The 20,285-nt window shown below is 32.1% G+C and overlaps 1 long non-coding RNA gene and 1 pseudogene across 1 annotated transcript; one reads left to right on the forward strand and one right to left on the reverse strand.

The window, feature by feature from the left end:
• Positions 1-12,216: 12,216 nt before the first annotated feature.
• On the forward strand, positions 12,217-14,724 carry LOC125851959 (uncharacterized; annotated as a pseudogene).
• Positions 14,725-17,312: 2,588 nt separating this feature from the next.
• Positions 17,313-18,224, reverse strand: LOC125851957 (uncharacterized). Its single transcript, XR_007444949.1, has 3 exons — positions 18,013-18,224; positions 17,826-17,912; positions 17,313-17,584 (listed from the first exon to the last, which is right to left on the reverse strand). It is a non-coding gene; the product is annotated as an uncharacterized LOC125851957 (long non-coding RNA).
• Between the last annotated feature and the right edge of the window lie 2,061 nt (positions 18,225-20,285).

Here is a 20,285-nt window from a genome sequence, read left to right on the forward strand (position 1 = left end):
GTGGTCTTCACCACCGGCAGTGAAGTGGCTCGTGAAGGTGAGCCAACATTGGGGCAGCCTTGGTGAGCTACTGCCTCACCACCACGGGTGGCACCACGGGGTATTACACTTCCCAACACTCGGGCATAGTCCAATTGAGAGTCACCTTCACCTTTATTCTTTAGAAATGTAAAGCTTATATCAATTGGAGTTTTGAAATGATTGAAATTCAAGTACTTGAACTTGTCCAATACTCTTTGAATATAATGAGATTGAGATAATGTTAGTCCCTGGGGAGCTTTGAGAATCCTAATCCCTAAGATCAAATCAGTAACTCACAAATCCTTCATATCGAACTTGGTTGACAACATGAGCTTAGTAGCATTTATATCATCAATATGTTTACTCATTATTAACATATCATCAACATACAAACAAACAATGACTTCATGATTCAGAATGTTTTTGATTTAGACACATTGATCACACTCATTAATCTTGAATCCATTTGCCAACATTATTTGGTCAAATTTAGCATGCCATTGTTTGGGTGCTTGTTTGAACCCATAAAGTGATTTAACAAGTCTCCACGGTTTCTCTTCTTTACTAGGAACTACAAACCCCTCAGGTTGTTCCATGTAAATTTCTTCCTCCAACTCTCCATTTAAGAAGGTTGTCCAGGCCGCTAGTGCTATTAACATCCTAATAGATGTTATCCTCATTACTGGAGAGTATGTATCAAAGTAATGCAGACCTTCCTTTTGTCTGTATCCTTTGACTACAAGTCTAGCCTTATATTTGTCAATAATCCCATCAATTTTCATTTTCCTTTTAAAGATTCATTTTGATCCTAAAGGTTTCTTTTCTGGAGGAAGATCAACCAATTCCCAAGTATGGTTATTCAAAATTGATTCAACCTCACTATTGGCTGCTTCTTTCCAAAATGTTGACTCAGAAGAAGACATCGATGGTTTAAATGTTTGAGGCTCATTTTCAAGCTCAAATGCCACAAAATTTGGTCTGAAAGAAGTGGATTTCTATTGACTATTACTACGCCAAGGAGCTTTATTAGATGGTGTATTTTCTGTTGATTCTTCCGTGGTCATTTAGATCTTTTACTTGTCGAATCACATTATGTTTTGTACGGATAAATGTGTTCAATGAAATCAACATTATCTGAATCAATTACCGTATTAACATGAATTTCAGGATTATCATATTTGTGAACCCAAAACCGACAGTCCTTACTGTTCACAACATATCCAATAAATACACAATCCACTAATTTAGGTCCAATTTTAACCCTCATGGGTAAATTAGCTGGTACCTTGGATAAACACCCCCACACTTTGAAATATTTCAAGTTGGGTTTCATTCCTTTCTATAACTTATATGGGATAGAGCCGTAAGAATAGCTTCCTCCTCCCACCCCCACAAGCTTTGTGGTGAACTAGAATTGATTGACAAGGCATTCATCATTTTCTTTAATGTTCTATTCTTTTGTTCTATCATCCCACATGACTGTGATGCGTAAGGGGTAGTAGTTTGATAAATAATACCATATTCCAAACATATCTCTCCAAAAGAAGATTCACATTCTCCACCCATATCACACTGAATCATTTTTATTTTTTGATTTAATTGATTCTCCACTTCATTCTTGTATTGATTAAATGCATCAACTACTTCATCCTTACTACTGAGAAAATATATATAACAATATCGAGTGCAATCGTCAATAAAAGTTATAAAGTATTTTTTCCAACACGAGATGGTATTGACTTCATATTGCATATATTTGTGTGATTAAGTCTAGAGGATTCGAATTCTGACAACAGACTTATAATGATGTTTAACAAACTTAGATTCAACACAAATTTCATATTTCGATTTATGAAGCCAAGCAATATTTCTAGAGTAACCGATTTCCGCAAGGTTTTGTAATTGACATGTCCCAAACGGGCATGTCATAAATCATTTGACTCCAATAGGTAAACAGAGAAGAATACTTATTAATATTGTCAACAACCATTACATTTCAGTTTGAAAAGGCCCTCAGTGAGGTATCCTTTTCATAAGAACATCTCATTCTTACTTATTACAACTTTGTCACTAACTAGAACACACTTAAACCCATTTTTAATGAGCAGTACAACAGAAACTAGATTCTTCCTACTGGTAGGAACATGTAGAACGTTGTTCATAGTCAACACCTTGCTGGATGTCATTTTCAACATTACTTTAGCAGTTCCTGCAATCCTTATTGTTGATGTGTTCCCTGTCAATATTTCTTCATCGAACTCAACAGGAGTATATGTTGCAAAAGCTTCTCTCACAAAGAAATCATGTCGAGTGGCACCTGAGTTGAGAAACCACTCCTTTGGATTTCCAACTAAGTTGCACTTCGAGATCATTATATAGAGATCATATGTGTTTTCCATCTTCTCCACTATGTTCGCTTGACTTTTGCCTTTGTCCTTTTCCTTTCTTGGAGCACAACAGTCCGAAGACTTGTGACCAACCTTACCACAATTGTAACAGTTGACCTTGAATTTTTTCTTGGCCTATTCTAACTTCTGTCTGTTGGACTTCTTTCTTTTCTTACCTTTAGTGGGAGCCTCTTCAACAATATTAACTCCCATGATTGTCGAGCTCCTACGAGACCTCTTTTCGGTGGTCTTGTTATCTTCCTCAATCTTGAGCCGAATCACAAAATCTTCAAGCTTCATTTCCTTGCGTTTGTGCTTTAAATAATTCTTGAAGTCGTTCCATGAAGGAGGTAACTTCTCAATCATTTCATCCACTTGAAAAACGTCATCAACTACCATGTCCTCAGGAATAATATCATGGAAATAAGTTGAAGCTCTTGTACTTGTGATTCAACAGTTTTTCTATCTGTCATCTTATAGTCTAAAAATGTTGTAACCGCAAACTTCTTCAAGCATGTATCTTCTGTCTTATATTTTTTCTCAAGTGCATTCCACAATTCTTTCAAAGTTGTCAATGCGTTGAAAACATTATATAAGTCATCCTATAAAGAACTTAAAATATAGCCCTTACATGCGAAGTCTGCATGTTTTCATGATTCAATAATCATGAATTTTTCTTTGTCTGACATATCCCTAAACGAATTTCTTAACTAAATAAAGACGTAAAACAATCAGATTTTAATCTTTTACTTCATTCTCTTCTCTCTCAAACCCTAAGGTAAAACCCTAAGGAAAAATCAAAGTAGAAGACTCTATTGAAGATTCTTTATAAGGTAAGTCTTTCTCCAAGCATTCTATTATTTCCAATTCAAATTCCTCACTAAAAAAATCAAAATTCTTGGCCAAAGATATTTCAAGAAACTAATTCAAGAATCTCAAGAAAGGTTTTCTTGATTGTTTATCTTCAAGCTAGGGTTTCAAGGCTTCTAATCAAGTTATTCTTAAAGATTCTTCAAGAAACCTTATTCTTCCATATATATAAGGCTATCATAGTGTTGGACTAATTCGTCCTCACGCCCTACATTTATTTTCAAATCAATAAAAGAGTAATCTAGGATTCTATCCCTAGATTTGAGTATTTTTAAGATGAGTTGAATTTGAGTTCTTGAGTTCCTAATTCTTTTTGAAATTCTATTCTTAATTATTGAATTGATATTTGTTATGCTTTGAGATTCTTGAGTTGATTCGTTCATGTCTATATTTCAGCATGAACCCTATGAATTGAGTATTCTTGAGATGAGGTGTATCATTGAGTCTGAGTTCTTGAGTTTCAAGTATTGAGTTTTCTATAATGTTATTGAGATTCTTGAGTTGAGCTGTTCATGTCTATATTTCAGCATGAACTCTATTTTAAGTTATAAATTTTGAGAATCTTTTAAAACCAACATTTTTGTTTTAAACTGAATTTTTGAGGGAGTAAAGAGGAGTTTGAGAAAGGGTGTAAGGGAACCAAGTACTATTTCCCAAATGTTTTATTTTTACTTGAAGAAAGAGAGTATTATTTTGATAAATGTAAAAGAGTTTTGAGAAAGATTGAGTACAAAGCAATTACCTCTTAAAGAGGCTTTTTTTTAGTAATTATCTCAACCCAGAGAAGTATGTTTACATTGAGCAAAGAGAAACATTATTTTCTAAATGAGCAATGAGTTCAGAGATATTTCAAAACAATTACCTCTTTTAAGAGGATAATTTGAGCAATTATCTCAAACCAGAAAAAGAGTATGTTTTATACATTTGAGCATGCGTATATATATTGTTGGAAGCAGTATTGAGCACCCATATAGGAGAGAGTTCAGACAACTCATAGCCCATAAACCATGTATGCCAACATGGATACATGATCATACTTTTTAGATGAACCCCTATTGCTTAGTGGATCCACTTAGTTGAGAGATTCTATACCCCGGCAAGGTATAGGACAGTTCTGGCAGTGTGGACGAGACGTTGTATCATCACGTAGCTCATAGTGATGGTTGTCGGTTAGAGAATCTCCCAAATAGAGTTAAAAGTGTATTTTTATTATATCACTTAATATGTTGAGTTCAGAGATGAGTAAGTATTTTTGTAAAGTTTTAATGATTTCACTTCTTTTTTTCTTTACATTCAGTTGAGCATATATCTATATCTATTGCAATCCTTTCATTCATACATTCAATGTACTGATGTCATTTGACCTGCATCTTTTAATGATGCAGATACAAGTTCTTAGGATCCTCAACAAGGTTCTGTTGAGATCACTTCATCCGGTCATCAACTTTCGAGTATCCTTGCTTCCGGAAGACTCCAGTTTTATGTGTTGTTAGTATTACTAGCATTTTGAGTAATCGTGGTTCTTGTCCCGACACTCATCTATATATAGTAGAGGCTTCATATATAGACAGTTTTGGAGAGTCTTTCAGTTTCAGATATTTTATTTAAAACTTATGTTTAATACTTAGTGTATTCAGCAAAATTTTGAGATTCAGTAAACTGTTAATTAAGCGTTTCTTTCAATTTTATGCTTATGTATGTTTGAGTTAGTCTTCCGCTTGTAGTAAGCCAGGATGAGGGTTAGCTTGAGGGCTAACAGTGGTTCTCGAGTGCCAGCCACGTTCAAGGTGTAGGCTCGGGTCATGACATACTCAAAGTTGGAGGGCATTATTATCTGCTAAAGCCAAGTTAAGGGTCATGTTTATGTATTAATATAAGAAGTAAACGCAAAGTAAGAAGTTTGAAAACTTGTTGTAATCAAGATAAATTAAGAAAACTAAAATTTTTGTCAACTTACACATTACTCGTGACTTAAAACATGTGAGAATAACATATACATTACACGACAAAAATATATACAATTATTAAATATCATCATCATATATCATATCAGCATATCATATATCATATATCATTTATATTAAAAGTAGGAAGCACCAAAGTGCAAAGTTGGATTACCATTTTACCCCAACACTAAATTATTTTTATATTAAAAACTAATTAATTAAATATTATATGTTTCAAAAAAATTAAATGACCAATTTTCATTCATTAAATTAATATTGTTCCTCTAATAACTTATGCTTAGAAACTAAATTATTACGCAAACATTAATGTTTTAATGCACAAAAAAATTAATAACAGATCTTTTTTAGGAATTTCAAAGGTTATTTTAAAATTTACAAACAATTTTATATGGCTCATGTAAAAAAGTCATGTTTTCAAGAAAATATGTTAATATTCTCATGCATTTATTTCATGATTTGCACTTATCTAACTCTTGACTATACACATTCTCTTATAATTTTTGGATTATCCTTAGACTTTTCATCTACAAATATAAAAAATATTGGAGTAAACAATATCATGTGGTACACAAGGAATGAGAAAGCTAAGATTTGGGGGATCAACTTCTTTAGGAATTAACATAACATTCTTTTTTCTTTTTTTATAAGAATAAAGGTGAATGATCTTTTGGAAGGAAACATCATCATATGTACAAAAATCAATTAGATATGCTTTTTTTTAGTACACAGTTTTTCTTCATTGAATGTAAAATAAAGGGTTATGCATCAAAATATAAGATCATGACACTTTCATTTGCTAATATACTTTTGTGATGTAATTTGTAAAAAAAATAAATTATAATTTACTTGAACTTTTTAAGATTAAATTATTGTACTATTATTTGATAATTAAAGTTATTCAATTTGTTCTTATGATTTTATTACTTATATATGTTTATTTTTGTAAGGAGGGTGTAAAATAGAATGTATAAAATTATATTTTTTTTTATCAATTTTATCTAAAGTGGTGAAAAAGTTTGAAACAGGATGAATAATTTGAGATGGAGAAAGTAACATATAATTAGATTATTAGTAACTTATTTAATTCACGGAAGTAATAATGATATAAATGTTTATCCTTATTTTTTTTCATTTTGTCTCACTTTGAAAAATGCAAATTCAATGTTTCAATTTTTGATATCGTTTCATATTTTAAGTTGTCACTCCATTGATGTTATGTTTCTGTATTCTAAGCTCATTTTAAAAAAAATTAATTTGGTAGGATTCAATACTTGATATGATCCCTTAATAATATTGACTATTGATTGTAGCCTTCATTTTATTTTAATTAACTCTACGAAATGGCTACAAATTCTTTTCATTTTCATCTTTCTTCTTTTCTCTTAACTTTGTCTTGCAGCTAATTAACATCTGAGATAAGAATATACATATATTAATTTGTGTTTATGATTATAGTATTTTAAATTACTAAATATTCTCATCTTTTATTTATTTGGAGAAGAGATGCTTTGCTGTCATATTTTAATTTGCTATTGGTATCCAAGAGTAGATTCCAAATATTTGAACTAATTTGTTTGAAAATGAACGATATTCATGTAATTTAATTATAAAACTATTTTTTATACAATGATAATTTGAAACAATTTTTGCCAATTTAGATAGGGTACATGTGCGTTGTCCGAGAACTAGTATTATTATAAGTGGGAAGTTCCTAACTTCAAAGTTGAATTATGATTTTGCCCCTATAGTAAATTAAAATGTAATTAAATTTTTAATAAAATATTAATACAAAAAAATCAAAATCAAATTAAATGTCTAATTTTCAATAAATGATGTGTAGGTTGGAATTGAAATTATATTAATGATGAATTATAGAATTTATTTACAAAACATGTCCTAACTTTATTACATGCTAAAGATATATGAAACTATATTATATTTATAATATCAAACTTCTCACATTTCATCTTCCATATAACTGAAACTTATTTAATTTCTCCATTAACTATTAATTTAGTCAACTTATATTTTTTAAAACAAAAAGATTGTAGATTTTAAAAAGTTGTATTAAATAGTAAAATAAAGACTAGTTTATAATTATTAGATATATGGAAATGAAGTCCAAAAATCATCAAAATGAAACTATATAAAGGTTGAGAATAGTTGTCATTTCCCAAGAATGCTTTAGTATGGTAAAAAGAAAAAATCGTAGTTTTTTCCTTGTTTTTATTTTTTGCTTTCCTTTCTTCTCTAACATTTTTTTTGGAGAATATGTTTGAAATTTACATGAAAGTTCTATGGAGGTTTCTCTTTATTTATTTCTTTTGCGTTTTAAAATATGTATTCTCTCTCGCCATATGATGTTATATATATATATATATATATATATATTCCCTCCCTATTTTTTCTGCTAGAACAACAATTTCTTTTAATTCTTTCCTTCTCCAAATTAATTGTTCTTTAATTTTTGTGTGAATCTTTACTATTCATCTTCAATGTGTTGCTGAAGGTGATGATTTTAATTAGATATGTAGGGATGAAAGCAGTGCGGGAGGGAAAAATTTGAAAAGATTTTAACTCGCTCCACTTCATCCCACATTAGTTTAAACCCACACTTACATCGCTCAATAGTCATCCTGTGGATAGGTTTTTTTGTTGTATTTTTATCTATGAACCTTTACTTGGTAGGTCATACTTTTATTATTCTTTGTATGATTAGTTTGAGTTTGTAATTTTAAAAAAAAAATTATGTTACACATTATTGACATGCCATTAGTTTTATCAAAAAAAAAAAAGACATACCATTAGTTCCTATATATATTGACATATGGTTGTGTATATATAGATAAACATATATTTAGTTTATAAAAAAATATATTTTAGAGTTTAGACTAACAGATTATATTTGAAATCATTTTTTCATTATTATTTTTCTGAACGTAAATATAAGCTCTATATATAAACACATTAGTCAATATATAAGATCTATCGTATTTACAAAAATAATATGCGATAAATAGCTAAGAAAATAAAGTCAATAATGTACAAATTTTATAATATGGTAAGGGACAAACGTGCAACACATGTTCCCAGAGACTAGTAAAAGGAAAATACTTAAAATGTTGGATTTAGCTTTGATTTTCATGTCGTGTTTTGATATGAGTTAGGCATTGTATTTATGCATTATTGATACATTTGTGCTAGTTATACACCTAACAACATGTTCTATCTATGTATCTATTGAAATTCATGATCAAATATTTTTTTTCACCGAGTTATTTCCTCATATGTGATGTTGTGGAGTTAAGTTGTGAAGGATTGAAGATTGAAATATGATATATTGATGTGGACCACATAAATCTGAGATTGAAATATGAATGAGGATCGTATGGGTCCAATTTGATACAAAAACGATTATTGAGTCGGACAGCTATGATGATATATGAAGATTATTTCATGAAATCATTGATATGACCAATTAGGCGTATGGATTTTTAATAAAATATTTTTTGTGGAGTATATTTTCCTTAATTCCAAACACACCCTAACTTTTTCCTCATACTGAAGTTTTGGCTTTGACCTCTTAATCATATAAATCAACAATTTTATACTAACATATAGAATACATAAACTCCTCATATTTAGAGCTAAAATGCCAAAATATGAGTCATCTTTATTTTTTTGGGACCCACTGCGGTGTTACCCAAGTGTATTATGTTTTCACTTTGTTTATATTTGTTTAAGATTCCAAAAATAAATTTTTATTTTATTTTTTCACTTTTAACAAATAAAGAAAAACAATTACATTTTTTTATGTCTTAATTTCAGCATTAATTCTTCATTGACCAAAATATTTTTCAAAATCTGATACTCCACTAAACATTAATTAATTGAGATAGTCTTGTAAAATAGTTATGTCTGAATATTTCAAATTCATATGTAACAAGTAAACGGGAGTAGAAAATAATAGCAAAACGTACAAATTGTGTGCTGAGTAGTACCGTTTGGGACCTTTTTTCTTTGTTTGTCGTGTGCCGCCGTGGAACTCAAATGACCACTCATTCTCCGATGCAAAAGGAACCAAATAACATTCATCAGTCCAACATGGTAAAACAACTAATGTTTGTATTTTTCCATAGCTAATGTTTATGCAATTCTGCAGTCGTTTTTATTTTTATAGCATTTTTTTTCTTTCCCTAAAAATGTTCGAAAGAATTTTTATTTTTTTTTGGGGGGGGTGGGGGGGGGTGGTGTGTATGACTTGAATTAGTGTTGCTAAAACTTATCTTTTGTGTAACATTTTTGAAATGTCTTTTTCCAGTTTTGAGTTGAAACTAAAGGATATCTCGCAAAAATGTGTACTGTAAAAAAATTAATAATTGTCGTTTCATCAAATTGAATTTATTGCAAAATATACTTATTCTTCAAATTGATAGAGTATTAGCTAATTAAAATGCTTAAAGAGGTGCATAAAGTAATTTAAATTAATACTCTATTGAATAGCTTTTTAAAGGATGGATAAAACTCGATACTTAGCTTGTTTAAGTTGGTTGAGACACTATGATTATAAAATAAAAATAAAAGAGTGTCAAACACTTAAAATGAAGGATAATATGGAGCATCAGAAGTAAAAGTAAATATCGATAGAAAGTTTCACAGGATATATATATATATACATATATATATTGGCACCACAGTGACACATTATAAATTCATGGGCGCGTAGGCCCAAAAGCGACAATATCACTAGCGGACTGAGCCATTATATATCTCCTCCTTGGCCCCTCATTACATTTTCAATTTCATTCTTGAGTATAACTCCTTACTAACAATCACTTCATAATCTTACCCAATGGGCGGTATCATCAGTACTCAAGTCTTCCATTTCTTGCACATCACTTACTTATTTGACAAATGAAATTTAACAGAAATTGGAACAAAGAGATAACTTCTTAAATGTATGTATAGACTCTCAATTATATATATGATCATCAACAAATCCTAGTTCTCTAATACCACTTATGAACATGATAGGTACATATAAGAGAAAGGCAAAGCATCTCATAAAGTATTGAGTAATTCATTCACTGAAAAGTTAAAATTTAAAAAAAAACAATAAAGTCATAAAAGCAAGGCTACAATAAGAGTTTTACAAAATAAAACATGACATGAGTATGATATTTATGGAACTTCAAAATCACATATGATACAAGTCCCTAACTATGCTCAAAATATAGAAATGTTACTTCATAAGTAAACGTGCCTCAATAATAAATAGGGTTTACCACAAGCCAATGAAATGCGCAGCGTGCCTAGCAAGGATCAGTGCCGCCCTAAGGGTTCATACATGCATCACAAAAGAGATGCAGTGCTTGACAAAAGAGAAGTAAGTACATGTGAAATAGTACTTTTGTGATGAGGTGACCCAAATATGAATAATATAAGTTGTAATAGCACCAACTTATCGCACATACTTCGAATAGGCAATATTGACTTCTAAAGTAAGTTTGTCTAGTATGGTTTCCTTTTATAAGAAGTTTGAATTCTGTACAAGTTTTATCTATAATAATATCTTTTATATCATTAAGAGACATATATATCACCATTCCATAACTATTAATAACTTTGATTTTAGCAATACATTGTTGTTCGTTAGGTGTTTTTTTCTAATTATTTTGTGTGCAGTTCAATTTTTCCAAGTCCTAATTTTTTTACTCTATACTTGCCCTGTATTAGGATCTTGGGTTTCTCTTTCAGTACTAATGGTGTTTGCTTTACTCCAAAGTCAGCTTACTAATTTGTTAGAAATTTAGGTTGAAAATAGTTTAACATCAATTCATATTGCATTATGGTTGTGGTTTTTTTTCCTTTTTCTTTTTATAAAGATTATATGATCATATTGTTTTAGATAGACAAATAGTCTGGAGAGATTTATTTTGTGCATCAAGATTTATGTTTTAACTTCAACAAGTTGTGTTTGTTGCTCTAAAAACCCCCCATTTTCTTTCCAAAAAAATAATTCGAGGATAATACTTGAAATGTACTGGATATGTGTCTGTTGCAAAAGTGGATTTATTACATATATATAAGCATGTGAGCTAATGAAAAAGGGATGAAAACATGATATTGCTTATTATGATTTACATTGTCCCAATCCTAAACCCCTTTTATTTTGGTTGATTTGTTGTTTCTAAGGGAAAAACTGATCTTTTCACACAAGGGCCTACTTCTCTCGAGGAAAATTGCTAGTTAGATTACCAACGTACTTTGTCCCCCTTTTTTGCAATTTTAAATAGGAACGAAAAGTGGAACAGAATTAAAAGACTAAAGTGAAGTGATATTACCTCTTAGGGAGAGTAAGTACTTCTTTGAGTTTTCTAATCTTTCTGGCATTGTTTACAACTGTCAATACTAATAGTATTGGATATTGGGATCCACCTAAAGGATACACGGATTTTTTTGCTTAGGTTTCAAAAGTTAATTTATTTATAAAGGCTTAAGTAGCCATAGGTTGTAGGTTTCTAGCTCTTGCTATAAGCATCTGATTAGTAGTAGCATTTATATGTAGGTTGTTAGTTCCTGCTACAGGCATACAGGTAGAACTAGTTCTAATGCAAATATTAGTATAATCTATTCTTTCATTAGCATGTTGTGGCATTTAATTCTTTTAAATATTGTGTGTATCTTTTATGTATACATAATCATCTTCTTGAAACAAAAATTTCTCTCTTCCTTTCAGATATTGCGTTCTGGGCTATTGGAAAGATGCACCAGTGGATTGGTGTTGTGAAGAATGTGATATTCGAAAGGGGGTAATATTTTCACCGCTTGGACTAGAAAATGAGCGTTTTAAGGAATCCAAGTTACATGCCTCTACAAAGATTTGTCAGAGTACTGTGCAACCAAAGAAACATAATAAGTTTCCTCGGAGGCAACATATTAATTGGGAAAAAGAGGTACGGACCGGAAAAATGAGATATCTACCTGTTGAAGAAGCACTTGATTTGTCATCACGTATCAAGAAATATGGATCACTGCCAACAAATATTGTCCCCTCAAGAGTTGTGTCAACCAAATCCTGAAAATTTAGCAAGACTAAAGGTTAAGTGTTCACCATCATCTTTTGTATTCATTACTTGATTTGATTTGTCCTCTTCATATACCTCTATTCTTCAGAAATTTTATTTTCTATCATATACTTAATTTTTTTTTTCAATGATGTTGATATTATCTTTCAAAATGATTTATGTTACATTGTCAATATTTGTAAAGCTTTCATAGAAAAATTAATTTACTTCTATAGTTCTATTCAATTTGATGTAGCCTATTTTTTTAGGTCCGAGTGCCTCTACCATTCTTGAGCATAGGACTCCCGATGTTGTAAACGAGAGTCGAATGATGAATTCACCTACGACACATCCTTGTGATTCTGCTCTAGTTCCTTCTTGGAAGTAAGTACCCTTCATAAATGCACATTAATTACTAACATATGTTATCACAGGGTACACTGAGCTCCAAAAATGTTTAAATTCAGCTCATCTCTGTTTTTGCATGCTAGCTTCTTTTTTTTTCTAGGTTGCCCATAAAATTAATGGTTACCTAGGGAAGCCATTATTATCACTAAAAATGAATAGGACACCATTAAATATTTGCCTTACTATGGAAAAGAGTTTTGCTCATACATAGTTGCTAGTCGTGACATAATGATACTCTTAATAGATAATGTTTAGTGAGATGGTAATAAACTTGATTCCTATTATGTATAAATTCCTTGAGGATTTGAAGTTGCTGCCACTCTATGTCATTGTATTATGGAATATGGACCATTTCATATTTTCAGATATGGGAAACAAGAAATTCTAGTTGAGTAGGTTATATGTGAACCATACATTGTTTGTTTTCTATTTTTTTTTCAGTTCTGTAACGTAATGAGATTTATAGTGCAAAACAATGTTTAGATTTATGTGAAACTTTCTCTTTAAGTTTTTGTGTCTAAGAAATTGCTACATGGATCTTTTTGTGTCCTTGAAACTCGAATAGGCTTTCGCTATGCATCAAAAAGCAAAGAGGTTTCCCTGTAATTATTTTATAGACTACATATATATTTAAGATCCTTTTTTTACTTGAAGAATTTGCACCACTCAACTTCGCTTCCCTATAATGATTAGTCTTTCTTATTTTATATTTTTGCATCTTAGGGAAAGTGTTGACATCTTAGGTGCTCTAGAACTTGCACTCGGGATATTCAATTATTGTATCCAAGCTCATCCTCCTTGCAGAGTTAGACGTAAAGTGTATGAGCTCTCAAGACTATTGTCCGATACTCTTAAACTTGAACTAGTTCCGCGTGGGGATATTTGGCCAAGTTTATTCGACAATCATTGTCCGAGTAAAGAAGACATAGGACTGTATTTCTTCGAAAGTGAGAAAAAGGTCAGATTCTACCCTATATATCTATCTGAAAAGGGATAAGGGTTGCAAAGTAAAAGTGCGCCCTTTGCCCAGAATTGTTTTTACTAGAAATTGATTTGCATTTTTCGTTATATGTAAGTCTGGGAGATATATTGATTTGGTGGAGTTCATGCACAACAAGGATTTGGTGATGAAGACTCTTATCAATGATGTTGAGTTGTTTATACTTGCATCCACAACCTTGTGCAGTGATTCTCAAAGTACATTTATAATCTTTATGTTATTTTCTCATTTTCTTATTCCCTTTCAATACATCTCACCTTTATGATGTTTTTGTAGGATGGAACAACGAGCACTTTCTATGGGGATTATTTTACCGCATGAGACAGGATACAGACAGATGTGCTGAAGGAGGAAGCAACAAAGTTATTGATATGGAGATAGACATGATTGGGGGGAGATGTCAGAATGAGGTTGAAATGAGATAGCTATGATGGTTGGAGAAAATGAAGGAGTGCTGAACATTGTTGTCTCGAGAGCTACCGAATTAGTATAAGGTGGCAAAAAATAGTAACAAGGGAATTTGTGGTCAATGCAATATTCGAGTTGTTCATTATCATAGTTAACCATATGGAATCATTACAAATCTTGATAAATGAGTTCCCCTTTCTGCTTTTACAATGAATTAATGTTGATATTCATTTTTATGAATGAGAACCGCCTTTCTATTTTGAATGAAATCACTTTAAAGTGTAAAAATATATATGCTTTGTTGACATTTGAGTATGTATCTTCATAATAGTTGGTAGAAAAAAACAAATTACTTCTCATGACACCCGGAGGGGGTTCTCAAATGGAGAGGCAAAAACATGCTTTCAGATATTTTACAACTTATGTTTTCCTCATGGATTCAGGTGCCATATACCTTTCTGTTCCATGATAAGTCTTTGTCAATGGTTCGTGCCCTGTTCCAAAGTCACCGAGAGCCCAAAATCAGGAATCTTGACAGTTTTGGTGCCTACCGAGAGAATATTGTCATGCTTGTTATAAATGCAACTGAGGCCTAAAAGAATAGTTTTGGTGTGTTTCTTAACTGAGTTGTCTTCTCTTAAATCTCTTCTATATGTGTCATGATTTAAACAATCATCTTACTTGTTTCTTCTTTCGCCTTTTTAACAAACGAGAGCGATTTTTAATTATCTTTAGCTAAAATTTAATTGATTAACTAGTAGGTTTGATGGGCAATAATCATGCAGAGTTTGAAATTGGACTATCACACTCAACACTAATACATAAGTTGTTCTCTTTATCTATTTTAGTCCTTCAAAATTCCACCTTTAGTGGATATTTCACCTAAATATTATTTGCACTTATCTTTTTCTCATCTATATTTATTTATTATTTTTCTTTTTTATATTTTTAAATATTACCTTCATAACTTAGGAGTCCCATATATACTACCTAATTTACCCATTCAATTGCTACTCTTGTCTCTTAATATCCACAACTTTCATGTTTTTCAAACGGGAAAGACGTTTTACACAGGGGCGCGCGGATCAGAGTTGGGTCGGGTTGTTTTGGCTAATTATTTAAATAATTAAAAATGTTTCGGTCAGGTCGTTTTGGCTAATTACTTAAATAATCAAAAACGTTTCGGTCATTTAATTTAATCAATTAAATAAATAATTAAAACAAACTTTGTCCAAAGAATAATCTCTCTATCAGTTTCCGAAGCCGAGTTGAGCGATGACAATGGCATGAGGGGGTCCCTCTTTCCAACCCTTTTAACAACTAGAAGAAGTGTTTCTCTATTTAAACACTTTAAGTGGTTTTTGTCCAATTGATTTGCTTTTTCTAATTAATGGGGAACAAAGGTGTAGTGTACTTAACTTTATCATTTGTTTAATTGAAAGAGAAGATGTATGAGAACACAATCCAATATACTTTACATTACAAAATAAGAAAATCAAATTGTTTCACTTAATTAATTGTACTATAGATATGAGATGCTCAATGGAGGTATTTCTTTTCTATTTTAAAGTTGTTAGTGCACTCACTTTTTATCTTTAATTAAGTGAGTTGCCAATGGGTTTACACTACTTAATGGTTAATCAAACTATTTATCAGCCTATGAAGGATTCTAATCTCTCACTTAGTTCCATATTAAACTCCAAGTCAATGAAATAACAAGTAACTCAATGAAATCTGACACCCCTTGGCCAACGATGGGTCAGCCCCTGTCGACCATGATAACCTTTTTTTGTTGAGAAAATAAACTTGTTCTTCCACTTTCAACAATTCTTCGTGAAAGGATCTAGAGAAAATGCCATAAATAATCCCTTAATTATATGAGTAGGTCTAAAATGGTCTCTTAACTATACTTTTGTCGGGTTTAGTCCTTTAACAATTCAAAAAGTTATCAGATTTGGTTGCTTAATTATTATACATTTATCAATGTTAATCTCTTAACCATACATTTATCAATTTTAGTCCTTTAAGTATTTAAAAACTTATCAAGTTTGGTCTTTGTTTGATGTCTACTCAGCCACCACGATGGAAAAGTCTAAAGGTGGTTGCTTGTAAACCAAACAGGTTACATCTATTACCTCTTGAATTTTGAATTGGAAGGGGTTATCCCATCAATCCTTATTTGAAGGAGAAAATAATAGATTATCTGCAGCAAGCCAGAGCAAGACTTCTTTGTGGGACCCCCCCACCCCCCAAGGGTAAAGGTAGGGTTGCATATCGGTCGGTTCGGTTCGGTTTTGAACATTATCGGTTTTGCTTATCGGTTATCGGTTTGTAGACTAGCTAAACCGTTAAAGAACCATTAAGTTATCGGTTAATCGGTTATCGGTTAATCGGTTATCGATCCTTATCGGTTCGGTTATCGGGTTAACCATTAACATATCACACAATTTTTTAAAATAAAAAATCACATGAAGAATTGAAGACAATATAATTAAACTAATCAACTCCATGTAATTATTTACTACAGACTGCAATTTGCAATCAAAAAACTGGAAACACGAACGAAACAGAGGCAAAACGTTTTCTTTTTAAGGTTGTCACCTCTACTTGGTTTATGAGGGCAGCAGACCGAGAAACAAGTTCAATGTCATTTCCATCCAATACCAATTCATACTTAACTTTTTCAGAACGGACAATTGTAAGCCCATCAAGCATATCGACTTTCCTCATCTGATACAGTGATGGCAAAGAAGTTAGTTCCTTTACTAACCTGCAGTAACATCTCAAAGGTGGACTTCTGTCCATCAAGAAAATTTGTGAGAGACACATATCATGGAAAGCATTTTAAGCATCATAACATTATTCCAACAATAAATGTTATAGACTACTGCAAACTGCAAAGTAATCCCCATAGTATGGTGACAAAACTAGACTCAAGGAAGCAATTTAATTCCAACAATATAGCAAAATATTACAAACACTTAGCAGCAGAAGAAATTAAAAGAGCACATCAACCCATCAAAGACTAAATAAAACAGCAGCACTACAAACTACAAGCCAGCAACATTGCAGAAGTCAAAATGCAGCACAACATTCACTTCCAGTCTGTCACAGCCCACACAGGCACAAATAGAATTTCAAAACTTTAAAATAGCAGTCAAACAACCTGAAAATTTAAGTCCAAACATAGTACTAAAAGTTCACGTTCAAGTAAACAAAATAATAACTAGTCATCAATCCTTAAGAGTTGACGATTCTGGTTCCTATTTTCCAAACAACGATTAACATGCTTCCTTAAGGAGGCAGTCCCAATTTTGTGTGAATGGTAATAAGTAACACGGCCACAATAAACACATTTTACTGTCCACGATCCATCTTCTTTTTCTTCAAGCTTTTCATAGTGATTCCAAACAGGTGATCGAGCATTAGAATCATGAAGTCGAGGCATGATGAAATCTGATTGACAAAGAAACAGAGAAAGTATTAGATATTTTGATGGCTAAAAATGAAAGAAAAGTCAAGATAAACTGATGAAGAACACCAAGTTCTACATGGAGCTTGTTTTGCACAAGTATTTGTATTAACCATAATTTAACACACTCATTAGTCATCAAAAAAGAGAAGTCAATCGTAAATCAAACATAAAGATAAGATAACACATGTATATAAAAATCCACCTCAATAGTAAGACATCTACCTTCCTTCTCCTTTAGTAGAGTTAGTGAAGGAAACCTCCAATTTTACATGTCATCAATGCAAAGTTCTTTTCCAAGTTTAGCCAAATCTAAAGAGAAATACAATAACAAGTCAAGGCTCAAGGCTTAAACAATAAAAATATTAAATAAACTATTCACAATTTTACATCAATGAGATTCTTTTCTTACCTTCTTCAAGTTGCTCAAGAAAATCTAAATCTTCCTCAATACTTATGGGTTGTGGCTCACTCCGAAGCCAATCTTGAAGCACACTAGAGCTTGTACCAATTTAGGAGTTAATGAACTCCTAAATGAATCAAGTATGCGCCCTCCAGTACTAAAAGCACATTCAGATGCCACACTTGAAACGGGAATCGCCAACACATCACGAGCCATCTCAGAAAGAAGTGAAAATCTAGGTGAGTTAACTTTCCGCCAAAGCAATACATCAAAATCTGATTTTCCAACTTCAATTTCTTCATCAAGATATTTAATTAATTCTGACTTTGAACTTGCTCCTCCCCTTTGAGATGTATGTTTTTGTAATTCCTCAAAAAAATTTCTCAAGCCTCCTACAAAGCTTGAATCAGAAGTATCCACCTCAGTTGAAGAACATTGGCCATTTTTATCATTTGAAATATGCTTTGTATACTCATTAAACAAAGATTCCATGTACGTTCGCACACTAATTTCTACAGCAGCCCCCTTTTCTCCAAACATCTTCTTAAGTGCAAAGCCAAGAGTACTAAATTTGTGACGAGGATCCAAAACACATGGTATGAAAACCATCTTATTCATTTTTTTAGTATCACCCCAATATTTGTCAAATTTCTCCTTCATATTTTCTGCCATTTTAGCCAAAACATGATCTTCATGATCTTCATTTGATATCAAAAGATATAAAATAATTGTTTATTGAACTATTTTTTATAAGAGGTCGATGAAGCAATGAACTATTGAAGCCTTGAAGGAACTAAACAAAGAGTAATTAATTTTTCTATCTTTCTTGTACATAGACTTGGCGCAGAACTGTACAAGGGGCTTCAAAGGTCTTCATTGAGAAGCATTACAATCGGCATAGGCGTCTAATAAGTGATACATAGTATTAGGTAAAGATTTGTTAAAACAAGGTTGGCTTTTTACTAACCTTGACTACACTGTATTCTTCCATCTATGGTAAGAAATAGTAACTACATTCTTTATTTATTTATTTTCCTTGTCAAGCTGCTGCTTTTGATTTGTAGTGTGTAATCGTGTTTGTGTAATTTTGATAAAAGAATAAGAATTGCTGAATCACAGTATTGATTAAGTTGGTCTATGTTGTAGAACATAATGTTAGTGAAATTTCATCCTCCAGTAGAATTAATGTATCTGAACCCCAATTTGAGTCATGACAATAAACACATCACAGTATCACACAAAGCAGCAAGTCAGCAACTAAAAGACAAGTACAAGCAAATGAGCCAAAGTGCCAAACAAACCAAATGCCATTTCAAATAAAACAGTAATGTCTATTCAACTATTTCAATTGTAGTTTTCTCATTATTCAAATCCAAACGTCGTGAAATTAAAGTGCAGCCATAATCATTTTCTCATAAATCAAATCCAAACATCACACTTCATAGTGAAATCTTGAAATTAAGTAAATTTAAAATTTTGAGACTTACTTGTAAGGCATGAGCAGTGAGCGACTAAGAAGTGAGAACCTAAGACTGGAGAGCCGAGTAGGTCTGTGCAGAAGTCGTGAGAACTGAGAAGAGTGAGACTCGAAGTCTAGTCTCGAGCAGTCGAGCTTCTAACTTCTGAAATTTGAGCTTGTTCACCTATTAGACAACCAACAAATGACATTTAAAGGAGGAAATTTTAACACCAATGCAAAATAGGCTGCTACAAATGAACTGCACCATCACGCAAAAATGAAAATCATCCATTAGACCAGAATATAGTACACAAATGCATTGAATATAGTCAATATTTTGTTCCTTCGTTTGAATCATGAAAATAGACACATGATGATAAATGGAATGAATAAAAAAATTGCAAGTTTGAGGTGTCAGACTGTCATCGTTAATCGTTACCTTGCAAGTTGCGTCCTCGCCTGAGTGACTACTCCCGTCGCCTTGCCGGACGCCTGAGACCTGAGTGAGAGTGACTGGAGTCAAGTCGTCGCCTCGCCTGAGTTTGGAAATTGGAGAAACTTTGGAGTTTCGAATTTGGAGAAACGAGAGGAGCGGCGAGAAGAGTTTCAACTTTCAAGTCCTAAATATTAAAAACCCCAAGTCCCTAACAGAGAAATGAGAATTCTGAAATTAGAAATTAGGGAAAAAAATAGCGGGTCTTATCGGGGTATCGGGTACCTCGAGATTTTTCCTCCCCAACCCGACCCCCGAACCGTTAATCCAATAAAAAAAATTACTGAACCGAGCCCCGAACCAATTACCCAATATCCCGACCCGTTAGCC

The sequence above is a fragment of the Solanum stenotomum genome, unplaced genomic scaffold (genome assembly GCF_019186545.1).
Source record: "Solanum stenotomum isolate F172 unplaced genomic scaffold, ASM1918654v1 scaffold30897, whole genome shotgun sequence".
Lineage (NCBI taxonomy): Eukaryota > Viridiplantae > Streptophyta > Magnoliopsida > Solanales > Solanaceae > Solanum > Solanum stenotomum.